The following is a 15,093-nucleotide window of genomic DNA, read 5'->3' on the forward strand; positions in this document are numbered from 1 at the left end:
TCTCCCAGTCCTACCCCCTCATGAACCATGTTCCAATATCTTGCATTGATGACATCTAACAAGATTGAAACAGGCTGTCTACAAGTTTGGGTATATGGCTCTGAACCATTAAGTTGTACCTGTGCTGTAACTGGTTCTTGATGCATAGTTCACCAAAGGGAATAAAGCAGTGATTAGCATGTGTATGGCATGAGACAAGTAAATACATTGATTTCAGAAAGCTTCACTTTGCATGTAAGATGCTAGTGATGGTCTTTTTTGATTTCTTTTAGCTCTTCTCACCCTAACCAGGTTCAGTTTTCCATTCCTTTATATAGAGACACTAATGACAAACTGCATCTTGTACAGCTGTGCTAATATTTGATCAGCCCCATATCAGGTTTACTTTATTAATCTCCTCCTTCAAAGGGGAATGTTTGAAGAAATACAGTACACCTGTGGGCTGCATGGATTTTAATACAGGTATTGAGTCTGTTATCCAAAATGAGACCTGGGGTTTTCTGGGTAAGGGATCTTTCTGTAATTTGGATCTCCATACCTTAAATCTACTAGTAAATCATATACACATTAAATAAACCCATTAGGCTTGTTTTGCTTCCAATAAGGACTACTTATATCTTAGTTTGGATCAAGTACAAGCCACTGTTTTATTATTACAGAGAAAAAGAAAATCAGTTTTAGAAATTTTAATTATTTGCGGTTATAATGAAGTCTATGGGAAACGGCCTTTCCGTAAATCGGAGCTCTCTGGATAATGGGTTTCCAGATAACAGATCCCATACCAGTACAACAATTGTCTTTGTTATAGCTCCTGAAATAGTACCCAAAAATCATCTTACTTGAAGCTGTGTTTTCATCTATTTGTAGTATTTCTGTGAATGAAATCTGGCAAGTTCCCAGTTGTGGTAGTGCTTTCCATTATTAATAAAAATTGTTGGTCAAAAAGGCACACAAGAAATCAAGTTGTCACTGCAACAGCTTTCGCAATATTATTTGATTCAGTAGTTATACACAGGTTTGTATATTACAATAAACAGTCAGGGCTGTGTTTCTAAACTAGGTGCTCCTAGGCCAGCTGCAGCCCATGGCCCCCAGCCAGCGACCCCACAATCCCACCGACCCTACCCCCAGCCTATGCATGCCCATCCACTCCTTTATTTGATCATCCTGCTATTGTGGCACCCTAGGCCTTGGCGCTTTTCATACAGATCCACAGATTTACAGGTTTTATGCAAAATAGTTCTAAAAAGAATAGGACACCAGAGGTGGACAAGCTTCAGTGTGATACTGTATACTTGCCTTCCAAGGAAGGTTTTTTTAGATCTCATTTCTATTTTTGAGATCAGCATCTTGTCCTGGAGTAGATTCAAGGGGGATTTTGAATTGCAATTGGCGCCATGAGGATTGAGCTTCCATGTGAATAACACTATTTTATTAATGTTTATATAGCAACAAGCTTTGTGAGCAGTTGGTGTTCTTTTTTTCATGTAATCTTTATTAATAAAATAAATGACATTATGAGGTTTTATTTTTGTCCTATAATCCATATAATATTGACTGTTTTGGGATAAAGCATAGAAACATAAAGTACTAAGTAGGGATGCACCAAATCCACTATTTTGGATTCGGCGGAACCCCTGAATTCTTCACAAAAGATTTGGCCGAATACCAAACTGAATCTGAATCTTAATTTGCATATGCAAATTAGGGGTGGGAAGGAGAAAACAGTTTTTACTTCCTAGTTTTGTGGCAAAAAGTCACGCCATTTCCCTTCCCACCACCTAATTTGCATATGCAAATTACGATTCAAATTTGTTTCGGCCGGACAGAAGGATTTGACTGAATCCCAATCCTGCTGGATTCGGTGCATCCCTAGTACTAAGAATAAGGTGTTCTTTGAGAACCCACCTTGATACCTATAAAATGGCTATAAAATGTGCCTGAGGTGTTACAGTTATTGACTAAGACTGTCAGCATTTTTATTTTAGTCCTTTATTATACATTTGGGAAGGCAAAAAAAGTATGGTTCACCATGAAGTCAACTTTTAGTTTGTAATAGAATGGCCAGTTCTAAACAACGATTGGTCGTCATTATTTATTTATTTTTTTGTCTTTTTGTTCTGATTCTTTCTAGTTTTAGATTGGGGTCCCTGACCCCATCTAAAAACACATTTTCTGTAAGGCTACATATGTATTGTTATTGGTCATTTTTATTACACACTTTTCTTTTCAAGCCTTTCCTATTCATATTGTCTCTTCAAATCACTGCATGGTTGCTTGGGTAATTTGGACCTTAGCAACCAGATTGTTGAACTTGCACACTGGGGAGCAGATGAATAAAAAGCTTAATAACAAAAAACACTATCAATAAAAAATTTAAATCAATTGCAAATTATCTCAGAATATCACTCTCTACACCCTACTATAAGTTTATTTTAACAACCCCTTTAAGAGTTAGTTGAACTACTGAATGTAAAGTTCAGTTTGGGAGAAGTGCAGTTCTATACCTCTGTGATATTCTGGTTTAAATGTTTTTAGCTAATGGCAGCAGTGTACCTGTGGACCCCGTCAGGGTTACCTTTGCATGGCCATGTTTTCCCCATTATCAATACTGTTCATTCTTTATTCTTTCCTCGACATGTTTAATGCTATTGACTACAATGTAGGAATTATCAGGGCAGATTAGCATAATACAGAAATTTTGGTTATCACTCCACAATTGTCATTTGTAAGATTTTAGCCTGTTACTCTTAAAGGGGTGGTTCACCTTTAAGTTATGCTATAGAATGTCCAAATTCTAAGCAAATTTTCAATTGGTCTTCATTATCTATTTTTTAAATTATTTGCCTTCTTCTTCTGACTCTTTCCATCTTTCAAATGGGTCTCACTGACCCCATCTAAAAACGAATGCTCTGTAAGGCTATTGTTACTTTTTATTACTCATCTTTCTATTCAGGCCCTTTTCTATTAATATTTCAGTAATTTGGACCCTGCAACCAGGTTGCTGAAATTGCAAACTGCAGAGCTGATGAAGCTAAATAAGTCAGAAAACCAAAATAATAACAAATGAAAACCAATTGCAGGTTGTCTCAGAATATAACACTCTACACCCTACTAAAAGTTAACGCAAAGGTGGACAACCCCTTTAATATTCTGCCATAATCTCCAGATTTGCAGTTAGAACTGTTTTTTTCTTTTTGATTATGTCAATTATCAGTATCTCCCAGCAGGAAATTATTAAACACAGCAATTTCTGGGAGTAATTAATCCAGCCAAACAAGTTAAAATTAGAATGGACAATTTCCTAGTTGTAGATAAACTCATCAGTATAGTTCTGGACATAGTCAAACTATTTGGACTAAAGCTGTCCATAGACGGAAAGGTAAGGTCATACCAATCGAAGGTCTGTACGATTTTCAGATTGTGTGTGGATCATCCTGACGTTTTTTGTACCATGGCGATCGGTTGTTTAGTCAATTGGACAGGTTAGAAGATTTCTGGCGGGTAACATTAATATCTCTGCATTGATGCATGTATTGCTGTCAATGGGTGACTCGCTACTATTTGTCAGACATAACTTTTGTACGATTGCTGTCATGACCAGAACATCGTCCTTTTACTATTTTATTTAATCTGAATAGTTAGTTGCAGGACAGATTGAGATGTTTCATCGGATACGAGGCTAAAATCTGCACATCTATTGCCAGCTTTATACAGAGGTCTAAACTACAATAAGGACCTCACCTGGATGCCTACTCCCCCAAGTAAAGTCTGGAAGATATGCATTGTGTTCCTCTCTCTCTGTGTCCCTTGCCCTTATGACAATATAGAATGTCCTCCCTGAGTCCCTGTTTTTGCCAATAGTCCCCTAACGTTAGAGTGGTAACTATTCCCCAACCTATTTTAAATTTCTATTTCTATTGCCTTCTTTGTTGTGCTTGAATGTACTTTGCCTTTTTAAAAAAATGGGACTTTTTTCTGCTTCCTCTACATTATTTAGATGAAATAAAAATCTGATTATTGCCATTGGAATCAAATGTTACTTGTCTAACAAATGCCCCCATAAGAGAAGCACGATCAGGCATGAGAACGAAAATGCTTGATGGATTAAACCAGCTGTTTGAGAAATGTATTGAAATCAACAGGTGCCTTTTACAAAGCATGTAGAACAATTTGTATTTCTATTCAGCTAAAACTGCAGGTGTAAATTATTTGTAAATGACCCACTGTGGCATTCGTTACATTTTCCCCATTCAGTATTTCAACAGGCATTGACTTTTGGAGTAATAGCCAGTAACCTCAAGCAGTATTATTATTGCTGCTGATTTATAAAGCAGTCTTATTTTTGACAATGCTGTGCCGTGCAATGGGAAAACATTAATAACGACAACATTACATAGACACTATGATTAGTGGACAGAGGGCATTGCCCTTTTATAGCTTCTTCCTTATTTATAAGGACACCCATAGAACAGCGTAGTACCAGGATTTTTAATTGCCTCTAGCAGACATCTTTCATTTATTTAAAATATAAGGCTTTTAATTATTTATTACAATGTATTTCAGCTATGGTGATGCTTTACAGTTTCAAACTTCTTGCCTGAGGCACATGGATACTGAGTGAAAGTCCACTATATGATGACAAAAGAATGATCACAGGGAGTGCAAATGACTTATTCACTGATCAAGGATGTTTTCTGGTCCAGTGCCACCTATAAACTGGATCTCTTCACACCAATTGGTGCATGACAATGGTGAAAATGATATCACATTGTGCCATGCATGCTTGTGACGTCACTTTTGCCACAACCCAGACCCGATACCCCTACCCTCCCACCTCTGAGGCCAGATTTCAATGGAATATATCTGGCAGCAGGGGAAGAGGATATTTTTATTTTTGCAAAAAAAACTTACTGTATAGGAATCCGATGGACGTCCCCTTAAAGCTGCAGCCCTAGGCACAAGCCCTCGAGTGCCTTTGTGGTAAATATGGCCAAGCCAACAAGCTAACCTTGCTTGTACTCTAGAGTAGATGTGGGCGATTATATATGTATACTTTTATACACAGCTAAAAAGAAACCAAAATAGGTTTTCCTACAGTTTTTGTTGAAAATTGCACGTTTGAGAGAAAGTAGAATGCATTGTGAATGCTGTCCTAATATTTACTGTATTTACTGCCAACACCTCTTATAACACAATTTGATTATTAGCATTCTATTCATCGCCGAATAATTGTGTCAGTATTCCATGGCACCCTGAGCATCGTGAAACAAACGACTACTTCCAAGTTGTAGTGTCAATAAACTCTGTATAAATATCTCTGTAGCACTCTGTTTATTTGCATTAGAATAGAATAATGTGCAGAGCTGCCCTGTATGCAGGTGGAAATCGGCAGAATTTCACAAACAAATGTTGAGGGATGCTTTTTTATTTTCGATATATATTTATTATTTTATATTATTTATCTTTGATGAACAGCGTGCCTAATCTGTGGTTCATGTGTAACTATAGTCTGTATATTTTATGGCTCCTTTAAGATGACAGGTGTGGCAGCAGTTAGGCAATGAAAGGTTAACTGGCAGATACCCTTTTATTTCGCTCAATCTCCCTGCACAAGATAAACAATTCAGCAAGCATGCTGAAGAATATGTGGCTGTACTTAAAGGTCCACATGCCCTGCGGCAGTTGTTGACACGACTCAAGCAGTGCTTCACTCCGGGTTCCTCAATACACAGCTGCCGTATGATACGCTACATTGCTATTCCTGCACAGGAGATGTTATGGCAATAGAATTTCTGCTCAGACCACTTAAAAGAGACTGGGTAGTCCCTTTCATCATCAAGGGAGGATGGAATAAAGAAAGGAAGCATTTGGGTGAAATGATACGAATAAGAAAAGGTGAGCTTGATTTCCTGTGGGAATTGTGTTACGTATAAAATGCTGTCGGTAGATCTATTATAGAGATGCACAACTGTCAGAAACGGAGATCTATAGCACACACGCACGCAAGCTGACATCTATTATGTACTCTTGCTAATGTTTAACCAGATGGGTTTTTATAGTTAATCACTAAAACAGTCAGGATCTCTTGCTTAAAATGACTTCATCACTGTCTACAGGCAGCGAGGATAAACTACAGTGCGTATTACAGTAAATGAATGATCTACATCTAATGCATGAGAGCTACAGCCAGGAGTAGGTGACCCGGCCATACTGTAGTGTCTCTCACTTTAGCAAAGCTCGATCTACCCTGTTCAGATTCAGATTTCAAAAATAAAGCTGTGTCTGGCTTTGTTGTATCACAAGATATGTTTCTGGCATAGAATGTCTGATTTATGCACTGTCGTGTATACTATTTGTGTGTGTGTGTATCATGTTTTTTTATTGCATTTTTACATTTAAAGAAGCATTTCCTGCAGCCAACTGTTTAGATTTAGTTTTCCATTAATTACAGTGCACAGGAGCAGAGGGTTAGTTTCCCTGTTGTACATGAGAGGTCAAATCCATGACACAGCACTACATTCATATACTGCAGCCTCTGATGTCACGTTCAGTTTAAATCGTATCTAAACCTGCTGTGTCTACTAGAAAACCTTTTTTTTTTTTTGTGAACAATACCAGCTTCCCTTACTGTTCATCTATACTGGCTAGTCTTTCTCAGGGATGTTCAGCTGTTATTGGATTATAATATCAGGATCCTTGACTGCTGAAAGTTGTGGGGTTTACATGGATATGTAGTTTATAAATAATGCCTATTTTTTTTTCTAATGGGAAGCAGATCCAAAATATGAATGGTACTTAATATGTTTTACATAAATGAAAAATTAGGCAAAATGTCTAAATGTACCCAGTACTTTTTTTAATTGAATAAGGTACATTTTATATTCTTATTATAGCCAGGGAGCAATACTTCATCCTGTATACTAGCAGCATATTCCCCAGCTTTGGCCACAGGGACGTTTGAGAGATAAGTGATAACTAGTTAGAACTACTGTTGCCATTGTTTTGTTTAAAAAGCCTTTAAAAATATATATGTATAAATACATCCTGTACATATACTGTAGATAGTTGCTGCATATTTATAGGATCAGGGAACCAACCACAGTTTGACTTGAGGATTTCGACTTCCTTTTTGAACTGCCTGCACCACTTATACCATGCTTTTTCGCTGATATATTTAAGAAAATGACAAAACTGTATGCCAGGAATTGTTGTCCGGGGAGTGGAAAATTGGCATAAAGTATGCAAATCAGAGATTGTAGGAATTATGAAACTTTGTGAATAGTCTTTGTATAAAAATGTGTAGTTTTTTCTTAAAGGTTTAAAATCTGAATGGTATGATATTGTTTTGTAATGAATTTCAGAAGTAGGATGATGCAAGGGTGCACAGCAAGGGTGAAAGAAGGTTTACAAGAGATGAGGATAGTTTAAGGTCGTTATCAGATTGGCAGTATCCGAGAGAGAGCTTTGTTGAAGTATTACAGTTAATAACAGGCTGAATTCAGTTTGGGGACTGTAGAGAGGCCAGAGCAAGGATATATAATGTATATAATGTATGTTATGTAATTGTATTTTGTTTATTGTCCCCTTGCCCCATGATTGCTTTGTTTTGGTACTTTGTGAAATCCTTCATAGTTCCCATTTTACTAACTCTCTGATGATTTTATTTATCTAAGCCTTTTTTGTTTTATGAGACCTCTGTTACTTTTTTTCAGTTTTATTCTATTTTTTAATTTCTATAGTGCTTTCAATTACAGACATTATAAACCAGATTACAATAATACAGGGGAGACAGGAAGATGGTAAAAACACGGGGAGAAGCAGGAGCAGGAATGTGTGCAAGTAGAGCTGTTATATGAGACATAGTACATTGGGTCAATTATTTCTGTCATTGATAGAAGCACCTGAGGAAAGATCTTAGATCCGAAACATGTTGTGTATTTTCTAATGAAAGGATAACTGATTGATGAAATAATGTCTCTTCAGAGTGAAATTATCTGTAATTTGTGAAAGCTTGGAAGGTCTGGGGGTGCCTTGCTATGAAGGTTGAACCTTTTTTACATTCGATAACCAAGGATAATATCACCCGCATGGTGCGTATACAGTGGGGCAATGCCTCTTCAGATGGATGAACAGACCACAAGGCATGCCAGTTTTAAGGGGAAAAGGGAAAGGAAAGCATCTAAATGCATTAAGGCCTGGAACACAGATTTACAGATTAGTAGTTTAACTGCATATTTAAGTCTATTTTGCCATAGTGTGGAATCTCATAATTTAGCATATATTCCCGTAAAAGAGGCAGACACCTTTGCCTTTCTCGAGTTGTGTCCAGGTCAAAATCAAACTCAGGGCCCCAGTCCTGCAAGGCAGTAATGTAACCATAAGGTTTCTCAGGTTAGTAGAATAATGTAATGTAATGTAATCTGAGCCCAGAGCTATGAGTGAGCAGGGAGAGACTCAGGCAAGTAGTGATGTCACACCAAGCTAATATTGCAGCTGCTATCCTAAACAAGCAGAGCAAGCTTCTAGAGTGGTTTACTAAGGTATGGCAAAGCATTCAACAGAATATATATAGTGTTATAGCTTGCACTATTGTGGCTAATCTATTGGCAATAAACTGCTTCCGTAGCTTCAAAATTCAAACATCAAAACACTTTTGCAAACCAAGAAATGTCTTTGTTTCATAATACAGATGTGTTTATTATCTAAGCAGGGCTGCAGCCTCTGTTGGAGATGTGTTTCTATAAAATAATGGTTGACTGATTTTATTGATTAGTTCCGTACTTATAATAGCAGCTATGCTTACTGTGAATGTAATGTTGCTGTCTTACATGAGGATACGAAACCTATCTCCATCCCATTCTGTCTGCATAACAAACAATGACAGCTGCAGCATCTGGTATTTATGCATTCTGAAATTCACAATATTTATATAATGTGATGCAATGCATATTCTGGTGAAGGTCATCTCCAGCACTGACCCAACCTGTGAAATGTCATTCAGTTCTATCATTCATGCTTCTCAGTTGGTATTATGATCCCAAGCCAATACACCTAAATGCTATGCATGCTTAAGTCATCCCTATAACAATGTGAAAATGAGTGGATTTTAAGAAGGCACTCACCTTGGTGGCATTTGGTCTGCAATGGAGGGGGTTGTCACCTAATTCATGGCATGGATCTTTAGTTGTAATGTAATAGTGTTTGGGCATGTGTGTGGGTACATGACATTGTAACTGGTTGCTAAATAATTACTGGAGATGTTTTGCTATACCAGTATATCCTAACCTGGGGTTTAATCTTTGACTTTTCCCTCCTTTTCTATAATCTTGGTAATGTCACCAGCAAAAGCCAAAGTTAGTGGCACTGGGGGTATTTTGACTTCCACTGCCTTTTCGTCAAGAACTGCTGACATCAAATGGGCCATATCATGGTTTGCCATTAAGCAAAGAATAACTTACAATATCCTTCTTTTATTTCTTTGCACCTGTCTACATATTTTCTCTTCCTTTGCAGGTCCAGATTTGTGGAGAGGCCACAAAGGCTTAGGCCTAGGGAGGCAAGATTTTAGGGGAGCATGCCACAATCTGAAGGAGCACTGGGGGGGGGGTGAGTACTCCTACAAATGCGCTCCTTGCATGCTTGCAATGCAAGAGAGTCCAATGCTAGGACCCTGTGGGCCTAGGGGTGTTCAAGGCCTAAATCCGGGCCTGTTCCTTTGCTTTCTTGGTTGCTTTCAGAGTCACCTAATCCCTTTCTCTTGCTACGTTGCTGAATTTCACTGTAGCAAATTTTCTTCAAAACGAAATGTACTGTAAATCGCAGCACTTAGTTTTTTTTGTGTGTGTCTGTAACTTAAGCACTCAGATTGTAAACTCTACAATACAGCAACCTCCTTCTCTCCTTTTAACACTTTCAACTGAATCGGGAATGTAGCACTTTTGTTTATTCTGTTATTGCACTGTTCCCAATGTGTTCTATTTTTGTATTCGAAAACATCTTTGATACTAGTGCTGCGTTTTCCAAATTGCTTAAATAATAGTAATACAGACCGTTGTAAACTAGCACAGTGAAGTTGGTGAAGTAAAGTCATGTTCTATGGGATTTATTGGGGCTTGTCAGCTTTTCCTGTATTTAAACACAGCTTAGCTCTTAATTCCACAGAAACCAATAGCTGGGTGACCCATAAATGATAAATGAAAATCTGCCCTATATATGCCCTATTAAAATCTTGGGAGGCTAAAAAGGCTTTGCTGTGGGGCCCAGTATGCTAAGCCGCTGTAAATGTCTGTGGTTTTCTAATGCCTGCCTTTTTATGTGTATTTTTTAGGTTCCTTTGTGTGTGTGTGTGTTTTTAGATATATTTTGGATATATCTTTACGAGTTGTATTGTTGGTGCTGCTCATTCTGTTAAATCAGAATAAATACAACATTAACACTGAAATCACGAGAAAGGCGAGTAAAGAACAATATCAATAGGTGAATAGGTGATAGGTAATGGATCTTTCTCTAATTTGGACCTTCATACCCTAAATGAGAATTCAACCCTTTAACAAAAAACCTGTACCGCCCACCCCACGTAGATCCCCCTCCCTGCTCCCCCCCAGCTTAACGCCCCCCCCCCCCGGGGAAATGCCCCATACTTACCCCTCGGTGCAGATTCAGACATCGGAGTTCCACGCAGCCATCTTCCGAGTCTTCGACAAGCTGAGTGGGAGATCAGCATGTCGGCGCATGCACAGTTGGAGCCTTGCCGGTTTGTGACAACTTTGCATCCACCGAAACTCATGAAAATTGCGAAACGCCTGAAGAAGACACTGTGTGGAACTCCAATGCCAGAATCTGCGCCGTGGGGTTAGAAAATCATGTAAATATTAAATAAACCCATTAGGCTATTTTGCTTTCAAGTACAAGCTACTATTTTATTATTACAGAGAAATCATTTTTATAAATTTGGATTATTTGGATAAAATGGAGTCTATGGAAGACAGCCATTCTGTAATTCAGAGCTTTCTGGATAATGGATTTCCGGATAATGGATCCCATATATGTGTGTACAGTCTATATATATATATATCTATATACTGTATATATATATATATACACAATATATATATATATATATATTATTCTTCAAACCTGGTGCACTCTAAACCATTGCCACAAATGCCTGGGTGCTGGTCAAAAGTAATCACACATAAGTATCCAAAACAAACCACACTCCAAGGAGTGCACAAATTTTCGTCCATCTCGCCAATAATGAAGAGTGAGTGATATGTACAATATCAACAAATAAAAAGTACATTGGTGTTCAGTGCATTGTCCTCTGTGTGATCATACGTGTCAAATTGACAGTGTACACATTCTCCATGACGCTTTCCCCATCCCATCAACCAAAAGTGTGCTTTAAAACACTTACCCCCGGAGTAGTAAGGATAAGGCTCAAATTGCCCTTGTGGCCCTTAAAGCATCAGGCAGCACCAGTGGAGATTGCTGTAAACGCTTTCATAATCGGTACGCTCCAAGACCCGAACTGCAGCGGTGCTGTTACGATGTTCGTGCATGTTGTGCTGAGGTCCCGTCCCTGTTGCCTAGGTGAGCCGGGACACCTCTTCCATGCCCTTGTGACTGTGAGTACTGCGGCTTATACCTTTTCGCATCATTCTGCTAGAGGATATACAGCCTAACAGCTTCCCCTCCCTTCCGTGTGTGCGTACTTACCGGTCTTTAACCCAGTAGTCGCCACATCTCTCTGGGAGTGCCGTGCCGTTCCTCGTATATGGTAGCCATGTCTCACTCAGTCTGCTCTTTTCACACTGTTTCACAGCACTGCCCTGTAGTACACATCTAATCTGGGGTCAATTTCTCACCTCTTGTTGGGTATTGCAGCATACTGGTATGCACATCTGCACAGGGACATCCTTACTATTCCGCCATCCTTATTTCCTCCAGAGGAACAGTAATTCCTATATACAAAGCACAAGCTTCACAATTAGCAACATTGTAGTATATACATTCATTTTAGATATAGCAATTTAAACCGTAACTGTACAAGTGTTAGCGAATCTCCAGGAATTAGACACCGTGTCCATTATCCTTTAACTATAGCAGTATCATGATTTCTATTAATAAGACTTAACTGTCCCTAAGGTGCAGAAAGTTCCATGGAAATAATAAATCTAGTGTCAGATTTCAACCGTCCTATTCAATATTCAATCAGTAGAACTGAGACATAGAAAGAGTCTAATTGAGTCCTTTAGGTACAAGGGTGTCTAGTTTGTGGATCCATCTTGATTCCCTTTGTACCAACAACAGGTCCCTGTTACCCCCTCTGCGGGTTATTGATATATGATCAATAATCATACTTCGGAACTGGGGTAAAGAATGTCTCAGTTGTAGCCAATGTCTTGCTACTGGTTGGTCTGCCTTGCCTGTAGCAAAGGCGATCCTTATAGCGTTCCTATGGTTGTTCATTCGTTCCCTATACGTGGTGGCCGCTTTGCCTACATAGTGAAGGCCACAAGGGCACCACGCCATATAGACCACGTGGTCGGTCGTGCACGTGACCCAATGGTCAATATAGAACTTTGTGCCAGTTCTCGGATGCAAAAAATAGGTGCCTTGTTGCATCCCTGCACAGGTTAAACAGTTCGCGCATTTGTAGCATCCCTTTTTTAGGGTCTGTCCAGCTAGGTGGTTCTCCCTTTGGGGGGTTCCGTTAGGTCTTTTACCACAAGGAGATCGCTCAGATTCCGGCCTCTTCTGAAAGCCACCAAAGGTTTTTGTCCTAAGAAAGGTAGATTGGTATCAGTGTTGACAATCTCCCAACATTATACAGTGCCTTTTTCATCTTTATACTCGTGTCACTTCAACCTGTAGAAAAAATAACATCAGGTGTAGTTTTTGATTTTTCCAAAGTTAGTAGCATCTCCTGAGTCATTTGTTTGGCTCTGTCCAGCTGTTCACTGACTTGTACACTTGGATATCCTCTAGAAACAAAAAATTTCTGCCAACGTTGAAAGTTGTAGTTCCACTGTACTCCTATCCAAGTTGTTTCTGATCACTCTCAGGAACTGTGAGTAGAGGACCCCCCGAGACATATGTGGGGGATAATGTGTGTGCGTGAGTGAATCAAACTGTTTCTGTCTGTAGGTTTCTTATATAGTGTCGTGCCCAATTTGTCTCCCTTTTTTAAAGATAGTCACATCCAAATAATGGATTTGCTTTGTGTCATATGACAAAGTCAGTCTGATGGGGGAATCTAAGCTGTTTAATGCCTGATGAAACTCAATCAATTCTATTTCTGTACCCTTCCATATCAATAACAAATCATCTATGTAACGTTTGTAGAAACACATTTTCTCTGCTCCCATGGGTATTAGGTGATTGTTTTCATATTCCTCCATATATAAGTTAGCAAATGAAGGCGCAACATTGGACCACATCGCAGTGCCTGCTATTTGTAAAAAGAAGTTGTCCTTGAACATAAAGTAATTATGTGATAGGACTAGATCAAGTAGAGATATCAAAAATTCAACGGGGGTAAACCACTGTGTGTCCTGATGAGTGCCTCTCTACACGTGCAGACACCGGTCTCATGGGGGATAACAGTGTATAAGCTGAACACGTCCATTGTGACCAGTATGCTGTCTGTAGGAATCACCAGATCCTTCAATAGTGTGATCAGGTGTTGGATATCTCTCACATAGGATTCCATCTATTGTACTATAGGCTGCAGGTAATAATCAATATACTTGGCCACTGGTTGGAATAGGGAATCCATGGCTGAAATAATGGGGCACCCTGGGGGAGCAGTAAGCGACTTGTGTATTGTTTGGCGCCAATTTCACCTTTAAATTGGCGCCAAACAATACCTTTAAATATATCTATATCTGACGTACAGGTCACTCTGTGTTTTATTTTAAATTTATAACCTGTCCTCGGATGGCAAATATACCTAATATTGGAACCAATTGGCTAAACAGGCCCTTGATATATGGTTGCTACAAGTGTGCGAACTGTCTTACGTGTGGAGGGATGACACAGGGAACACACTTTACACATCCGAGGACAGGTTATAAATTTAAAATAAAACACAGAGTGACCTGTACGTCAGACCATGTGGTGTACATGGCCTGGTGCCCGTGTGGGATGCATTACGTGGGCAAAGCCACAACTACTTACCGTGAACGTATGAACAATCACAGGAGCACCATAAGGGCTGCATTGGCCTCTGGAAAGGCAGACCAACCGGTCGCAAAACATTGGCTGAACTATAAACATACACTACCCCAGTTCAGACACATGATCATTGATCATGTACCAGCTCCTAGGAGGGGAGGTAATAGAGGCTTGATGCTCCTGCAAAAAGAATCGATGTGGATCTATAAATTGGACACGTTGTCTCCGAAAGGTCTCAATGAAATACTCCCTATGTCACCCTTCTATTAAATAACGTGTAAGAAGAAGGACATTTGACATAGAGACTCAGAGACATTATTTTTCTATGAAGGGATTATGGTATAATTGGACTTCATTGTTTCCCTCTACAAAACTAACTCTTTCGTTAGAACTATCTATAGAATAGGTGCCTTATGGGCTACATTGTATCATTATTCCGCCTCAATATGATATGGATATCAATTGTGCCATACATTACTTTTGTGACCTAGTATTGCGATGAAACTAACGTTGGTTGTAACAGTGTTTTTGTTTTTAATTTTTGTGTTTGTCAAGACAGATAGTATCGGGCATCATAGCGACACCGCACTTTGCACATTTATTAAACCTGTTGGTAAGTTATACCCAGTAAGGGGCGGCTTTAGAAACCATGGGTGATAGGCCCGCGGCTAATAGACACCCCACGAAGCAGCACGCTCATTGGCAATGAAGGCTTAAGGTAATGCACAATACGCTGAGCCGTGTATTTCAAATGGTTTTTTTTGTTTCTTAAAACCCGGATCGTGCCCCAGGTTCTCCTTGCACCTATATATCGACCAAGAAGGTGATAGCTATATCCTCGTGAAGGACTGATGTCTTGGAGGACTGATATGTGGGATGCCGGATGGTGCCCCACACTGCAGACCTGAAGGA

The 15,093-nt window shown here is 39.2% G+C and overlaps 1 protein-coding gene across 5 annotated transcripts in view; it reads left to right on the forward strand.

The window, feature by feature from the left end:
• The window catches only part of LOC108704365 (type II inositol 3,4-bisphosphate 4-phosphatase), a 339,921-nt gene that overhangs the window by 137,138 nt on the left and 187,690 nt on the right, over window positions 1–15,093 (forward strand). The window contains exon 1 of one of the 5 annotated variants that reach the window (XM_041579565.1): window positions 5,713–5,898. The exons of the other annotated variants lie outside the window; for them this stretch is intronic. The gene's annotated coding sequence lies outside the window, so the exon portion shown is untranslated. Of the gene's footprint in view, window positions 1–5,712; window positions 5,899–15,093 lie in introns of those variants that run through there. 5 annotated transcript variants of the gene reach the window in all.

This window comes from Xenopus laevis, chromosome 1S, assembly GCF_017654675.1.
Source record: "Xenopus laevis strain J_2021 chromosome 1S, Xenopus_laevis_v10.1, whole genome shotgun sequence".
Lineage (NCBI taxonomy): Eukaryota > Metazoa > Chordata > Amphibia > Anura > Pipidae > Xenopus > Xenopus laevis.